The sequence below is a fragment of the Mirounga angustirostris genome, unplaced genomic scaffold (genome assembly GCF_029215605.1).
Source record: "Mirounga angustirostris isolate CCGP_5_RB_7025 unplaced genomic scaffold, mMirAng1.0.hap1 SCAF_8, whole genome shotgun sequence".
Classification (NCBI taxonomy): Eukaryota; Metazoa; Chordata; class Mammalia; order Carnivora; family Phocidae; genus Mirounga; species Mirounga angustirostris.
The window spans coordinates 47,427,093-47,434,233 of record NW_026991716.1 but is presented as its reverse complement, the minus strand read 5'-3'; the positions used below and the strand labels follow the sequence as shown (position 1 = coordinate 47,434,233).

At 41.5% G+C, this 7,141-nt stretch overlaps 1 pseudogene; it reads left to right on the top strand.

Moving 5' to 3' along the window:
* Window positions 1-365: 365 nt before the first annotated feature.
* LOC123836409 (olfactory receptor-like protein OLF4) lies at window positions 366-1,297 on the top strand (annotated as a pseudogene).
* Window positions 1,298-7,141: the final 5,844 nt, after the last annotated feature.

The window sequence follows — 7,141 nt, the reverse complement described above, 5'->3', positions numbered from 1 at the left end:
AGAGCTGTGTGAGCACCCAAGTGGATGGGTGTGCATACCTTGTCCCCCCTCTGAGTGAAGACCTTGTGCTGGTCTTCCCACTTTCTGTCCATGCTCTCCTCCTCCACTGCCAAGCACATCTCCGAAATGTTATCTGGCTGAGTTTGTGACTGGGGACTGGTTTTTCTCTGACCTGGAGCAGGATGGATTCTGATAACTTGGTTTAATCATGAAAGATTACAATGTCAGCCGATCTTAGTAAGCATCTAGCCCACCTGGAATGAGGAAGCAGGTATGAGGAGTTTAAAGAATTTGGTGGTGGGAAGCTATGAATAGGAATTTCTGGGTACTATTTCTACAATCCTTATGGGAAAGTCACCTCCACCATGTGGGCCCAGGAAACTATACAGGAATTTTCAGAGGAACCAGAAGTGCAGCCCCTCATATTTGGGCTTTTCCTCTCCATGTACCTGATCACTGTGTTTGGAAACCTACTCATCATCCTGGCCGTCAGCTCTGACTCCCACCTCCAAACGCCCATATGTTTCTTCCTCTCCAACCTGTCCTTTGTAGGCCTTTGTTTCCCCTCCACCACTATCCCCAAGATGCTGTGGAACATCCAGAGTCAGAGCAAAGTGATCACTTATGAAGGCTGCCTCAGCCAGATGTATTTTACATGCTCTTTGCAGGATTAGACAACTTCCTTCTGACTGTGACGGCTTATGACCACTTTGGGGCCATCTGTTACCCCCTGAACTACATGGTCATCATGGACCCCCGGCTCGGGGGACTGCTGGTTCTTGTATCCTGGGTCCTGAGTGTCCTGCATTCCTTGTTACAAAGATCATTGGAGTTGCAGTTGTCCTTCTCTATAGTCTTGGAAATCCCCCACTTTTTCTGTGCATTCAATCAGATGATACAACTTACATGGTCTGACACTTTTCTCAATAACATGGTGATATACTTTGCAACTATGTTGCTGGTTGTTGGTCCCTTTGATGGGATCCTTTACTCTTACTCTAAGATAGTTTTCTCCATACGTGGAATATCATCAGCTCAGGGCAAGTATAAAGCATTTTCCACCTGTGTGTTTGATCTCTCGGTTGTCTCCTTATTTTATTGTGTGAGTCTAAGGGTGTACCTTAGCTCTGCTGCTACCCAGAGCTCCCACTCAAGTGCAGTAGCCTCGGTGATGTATGCTGTGGCCATGGCCATGCTGAACCCCTTCATATACGGCCTAAGGAACAAAGACATAAAGGAGGCTCTGGTGAGATTCTCTGGGAGGGTAGATCTAAAAGGCCAACCATTCTGGGGATGAAAAACTGCACAGGATTGCAGAGCCCACAGCCTGAGCCAAGTGTTGACACTTTTTGATCAGATTCTTGAAGTGGAACATGCCTCTTCTATTTTTTCTGGGAATTTCTATTTTTTTTTTTTTTGCCCTCTCTGTATAATTTATGTAACTTACTTTACTAAGCTTTGTGATATCTCTGATATGCAAGAGATTTTCCCTTTGTCATTTTCCTACTTCAATGGTATTCCTAACCTCGGATGTGAAATATTTGGAAATTCTCACTTATTCAAAGGACGACATGGATCTGTTAAAAATGATTTATTCTTAAATAAAATACATCGTAGTGAGTATTAAAAAAAAGAATTTGGTGGGGGCACCTGGGTGGCTCAGTCGGTTAAGTGCCTGACTTCAGCTCAGGTCATGATCTCAGGGTCCTGGGATCAAGCCCCACATGGGCTCTGGCCTCATGGGGGAGTCTGCTTCTCCCTCTCCCTCTGCCCCTGCCCCCCTGCTTATGCATTCTCTCTGTCAAATAAATAAATAAAATCTTAAAAAAAAAAAAAACAATTTGGTGAAGCCTAAGGCTAGTTTATGAGCTTCCTGCTGTCTGACTCCCTAGTCAGTGCTCTTTTTACTGAAACACATGGGTTTAACCAGTTGTGCTAAGAAATTTTAAGCTGATTTTTGTGACTTGTTCTAATTCAAGCTCAAGCAACTCACACATTCAAACCACAAGGGTGTAGCACCTGGAGTGTGAGGGTCCAGATCCTCCATCTCAGACCCTTCCCTGATGATGGGATGGTGACTCTGAATAGAACCTCCAGGGGTCCTTTAGACCAGCCCTGTTCAATAGAGAGAACATGTGAGCCACATGTGTAATTTAAAAATATTGTTAAAGTAAAAAGAAATAGGTGACATGAATTTTAAATGTATCTTATTAAATCCAGTACATCTAAAACATTATCATTTCAACCTGCAATAATATAAAAATTAATTAACAAGGAATTAGAAAAGACAGTATTTGCCAACACACATACTATGGTACAAAGTCTTAGGCGATGCAGCAGTGAAAGGGAAATGCAGTTCTACCAGAACACTAAATTGGTGTTTAACAGGGAAATATTTTACATTGCTTCAAGTTCAAAATTTTAATTTTAATATTAAAATTAAGGAGAACGTAAAATTCTGCCCCTGGCTCCCATTAGCCACGTTTCGAGTACTCAGTAGCCACGCATAGCTAGTGGCTGCTGTACTAGAGAGCATAGCTTTCGAGAGCTGCTTGTGAGAGGCCCTCGTGGTAACAAATGGCTCTTGCTGTTTCCTTTGGGGCTGGTCTGATCTGTAGATGTCCAGAGACATCTTCAGAGAGATAACATTGATTCTTGAGTGCTCTTGGTTGGGGTTGGAGATCTGTATTTTAGTTTGTGTTGGTCTTCTTGGGGTTTCTCCAAACTTACGGTAGAGAGTACTCCATTTTAGCTTGTTCTTCCCAAACAATAGAACCTAGTAGTTCATTGAAAGTCAAGTTTCTGGAGCCACATCCTGGCTATGCCACTTCCTGGATATATGTCCTCGGGCATGTGACCTAATTGGTCTTCTGCCTCAGTCTTTTCATCTGCAAAATGGGGATTGCAATAGTCCTGCACAGGGGTTATTATGAAGAGCAAATGCATTTATACAGGTAAAGTACTTACGAGTGTGCTTGGCACATACTAAACTCTTGGGAAGTGTTAGCTATCATTATTATTAACCATAAGCTAAATGCAATCTCTGAAATCCAGGGCTTAGCAAGTGCTGTTCCTTCTGTTGCAGGCACTCCACCTGGATAAAGATTTTCATCTTTTAGTTCCCAGTGGAGATTTTACTTCTCCAAGGGAAGCCTCCTCTTGCTTCTCAGATTGGGTTTAACCACCCTCCACTGGCTCCCATAGAACCCTATTCTCTCCCTTTTATAACACTCCGTATGTATTTATTTGCCTGTCTGTATCTGACCTGTGAAGGTATATCTCTATTTTGTTCTACACGGTATCCTCAGAGACTGGCGTATAATATCTGGGTGATGATAAAAATAATACGAGTAGTAGCTAACATTTTTTGACTGCTCACTAATTGAAGTTCACATAATCCTGTTATATGTTTTTGAGTAAAGGTGCTATCATTTCCATTTCATAAATCAGGAAATGAAGGCTTAGGTAGGTGAAATAGATTTTATAAAGACAGCCAGAGAGCAAATGGCAAAAGCCAGAATTTGAACCCAACTTGTCTGACTCTGAGCTCATACTCTCAATGGATGGGCTGGTATTCTCCATGAGTGGGGTCCTCCCGCAAGCAATCCCCCAGGCCCCTTCTCTCTTACTCTCTTGAGGCCTGCAGGTAGCCACAGGCAGCATGATTTAGGCTGGGAGGACGGAGCAAGATCTGGATTCACTCGGTTCTTCGGGTTTAATCAGACTCCTACAACCCTCTGTTCTCCAGAACCCTTCAATGCTTCAATTAAAAGTCAAACAGGGCTGGAATCTGTGCTTTTTTCCCCTGATACTTGGAATCTAATTTTGTGAACAACTGCTTTTATTGGCTTGGACATAGCTTATTCACTGTGAAAATCCAGTTCAATGTAAATTCTATAGTTTCTAAATATTTATGAGCATTATTCCCTCAAAATGCTGAGTAGTAACTATATGAATATAATTAGATTGTGTTCTGTTTAAACCTTTGTTGTCAGCATACATTTTAGAATAGAAGTTCTAGAGAAGAAAGGAAATTTGACAGCTCTTTGACAAAGCTTTACAAACGTTATGTGTATAATGAGGCGTGAAGGGATGTTCTTACTGATGCTGCAAATGGAGGAAGCATTAATCAACTCGTTGTCTGAACCATCTTTCCTATTATCAACTGCTGTCATCTGGTGGCACATTTGAGCAATAGCAGAAACCTTCAGCATCCACAGTAGTTTTCTCTATGTTCGGCGAAGTGGATAGAGAATTTTCATTGTCTTTGCCTGTAGCATATGATCAAATTAAGTGTTTCCTGACAAAGCTAGCACTTATCATACATTAACACCTTTAGTCATTTTTCTTCAGGTTATAATAACCAATAATTAATGAAAGTGTATTAGACACCAAGACCTGTTTTAAGTGCTTTACAGAGTTCATCTTATTTAATATTTATGAGACTTCTATGAGGTGGATATCATTATTCATTTTATCGCCTTGTGGCATCTACTGGTTGACTAATTCATCCAAATCACACTGCTGATAAGTGACAGAGCCAGAGTGGTAATCCAAGAAACTCGATTTCTGCCCGCATGCTCTTCACCACTGCTTTACAATAGACACGTAAGCTAAGATGGCCAGCGAGGGAGAAGAAACTGGAAATAGAAGATCTGGGTGTGAATTTTAGCTCCACTGTTACCTTGTCAATAATAATTCCACCGTCCAAAAAAGACTTACCTCAGCAGGCATCTGACCTTGGTCATATTCTCCTTTGCCAGGTCTCATTTTCTTTTCTATAAAATCTTGGAAGCAGACAGGATCATTGGTTTTCTTTTCTTTTTTTTTTTTTTAAAGATTTTATTTATTTATTTGACAGAAAGAGACACAGCGAGAGAGGGAACACAAGCAGGGGGAGTGGGAGAGGGAGAAGCAGGCTTCCCATTGAGCAGGGAGCCTGATGCGGGGCTCCATCCCAGGACCCTGGGATCATGACCTGAGCTGAAGGCAGACGTTTAATGACAGAGCCACCCAGTCACCCCAGGATCATTGGTTTTCAAGCTGGTATTTGTGATGTGCTGGTGGTTCCACATGTGATGAGACCAGAGAGAGAAGGATGAGAAGGAAGGTGGTGCTTGGCTGGTGGGACTGGGACCCTCATTCCTCCCACTGCCCTCCTTCACTTCCATTACATGGTAGTTTCCTAGTTAAAGATTTGGTTCTACAAATGATGTAATACCTAAGAGAAAATTTAGGAACAACACGACCAAACTCTTCTGGGAACTCTGAGAAATACCTGGCAGAGAGAACATGCCAGGACAATTGTGGGTGGCAATAGTCACTGAGACAAAGTTCCCCTGATCTTCAGGAGAGAAGCAACAGAAACTCCATTCCTATGTGGATGCTTCCAGCCTCGCATTCTGAAATATTGTTGCTTCTATTGAATGTTAAGAATCTATATTTATGGGGGGCCTGGGTGGCTCCGTCGTTAAGCGTCTGCCTTCGGCTCAGGTCATGATCTCAGGGTCCTGGGATCGAGCCCCACATTGGGCTCCCTGCTCCGCGGGGAGCCTGCTTCTCCCTCTCCCACTCCCCCTGCTTGTGTTCCCTCTCTCGCTGTGTCTCTCTCTGTCAAGTAAATAAATAAAATCTTAAAAAAAATCTATATTTATAATTGCTTAAAATATTGTAAAGATCTTTGTCTATGGAGAGGATATAAAAGGAAGACTGTTATATTTGGAATAGGATGCAGATTTAAAGGCAAAACTTTTACTTGAAGACCTTTTAAAGCTTTTTCTTTGCAGTGTGTGTGTGGGGGGCAGGGTTTACTTCAATAGAAGGAGAAAAGAAACAAAGCAAATCATGTGCTATTTGTCTTAATGTTTCCAGCAATTTTTTGCCTACCAAATATGCATGAATAAATTATAAACATATTTATATCATTAGTAATTATAGACATACTTATTTTATGTAGTATTTCCTCATTGATGCTATACTTTGGTTGCTTATAAGATATATGGTCTTTGAAAGTTTTGGTCCTAGGAGTAGATTTTATGTCAGAAGTTGAAATCTGTGTGTATTCCTACCACAGTACCTAGTGCATAGTAGGTGTCTAGTACTGTTGAAGGAATATTGCTGCCCTTGCATGAAGGAACATGCTAGATTGGAAACTACACCATTTAATTCTTTGGCTTTTGGGTCTACTGAATATTCATTGGCTTATAAAATTGATTTTTTTTTCTCCATTTCCAGCTTTCCCCAATTTTGTAGATATAGAACTGACACCGGGAAGGAACATGGCATTGTTACAACGTGTTATGGGAAGTTGCTTATAGAGAATCAGAACCTAGGTTTTCCTAATGACTCTATGTCAACTTTCCAAAAATCAATTTCCTGAAAGCCGTTCATCAATTGATCAGTGTACCACATTTATTTGTTTTAAAATATTCATTTTTGGGTGACCTACTTTCATAACTTTGTTTTAAGGGGTATTAAATGTGCTCTTACCCCAGCTCCTGCTGCTGCACTTGGATGCCATGGGGTAGGGGTAGGTGGAAGATAAATGGGGAAGATAAGTGGGGGAGCTTGGGTGTGGTAGTGGGCTCATTCATTGATAAAAGACTGTAAGGAATCTTTATTTTCAAGAGTATATTAATGTTTCTTCATGAATATATTCTCTCCTCCCCTTCTTTGGAAATAATAGGATCCTGAGATTCTCAAGTTATTAAACATTGTCATTGAATTAGCCCGAAGCCTCTCTTTCTCTCCCTCTTTCATTTTATTCCCACTTCCTCTTCTCATCTTCCCCCACGCCATCCTAGGCAAGCATTAAAATGAGCTTAATTTGTGCCTTTTTGCTTTTATGTGTTCCTGTAGCATGGCTGTTGTTTTGTGCATATGTATTTTTCACTTACCCAAACGATAGTATGTTATAGATCTCATTCCGTTTCTTACTGGCTCACTCAGGATTCCAGTATAAAGCCATTCAAATTATTACCAGCACACCTTGACCAGTGTTTCTACCCTGTGGTGTAGCTGCTCCACATTTCACCCAGCCTCTCTCCCAGTGATGGGTACCAGGCTGCAGCCAACTCCCCTCCGCCTCTACCCAAGTACCATTGCAATAATAATACCCTTGAACATGTGCTTTTACAGACCT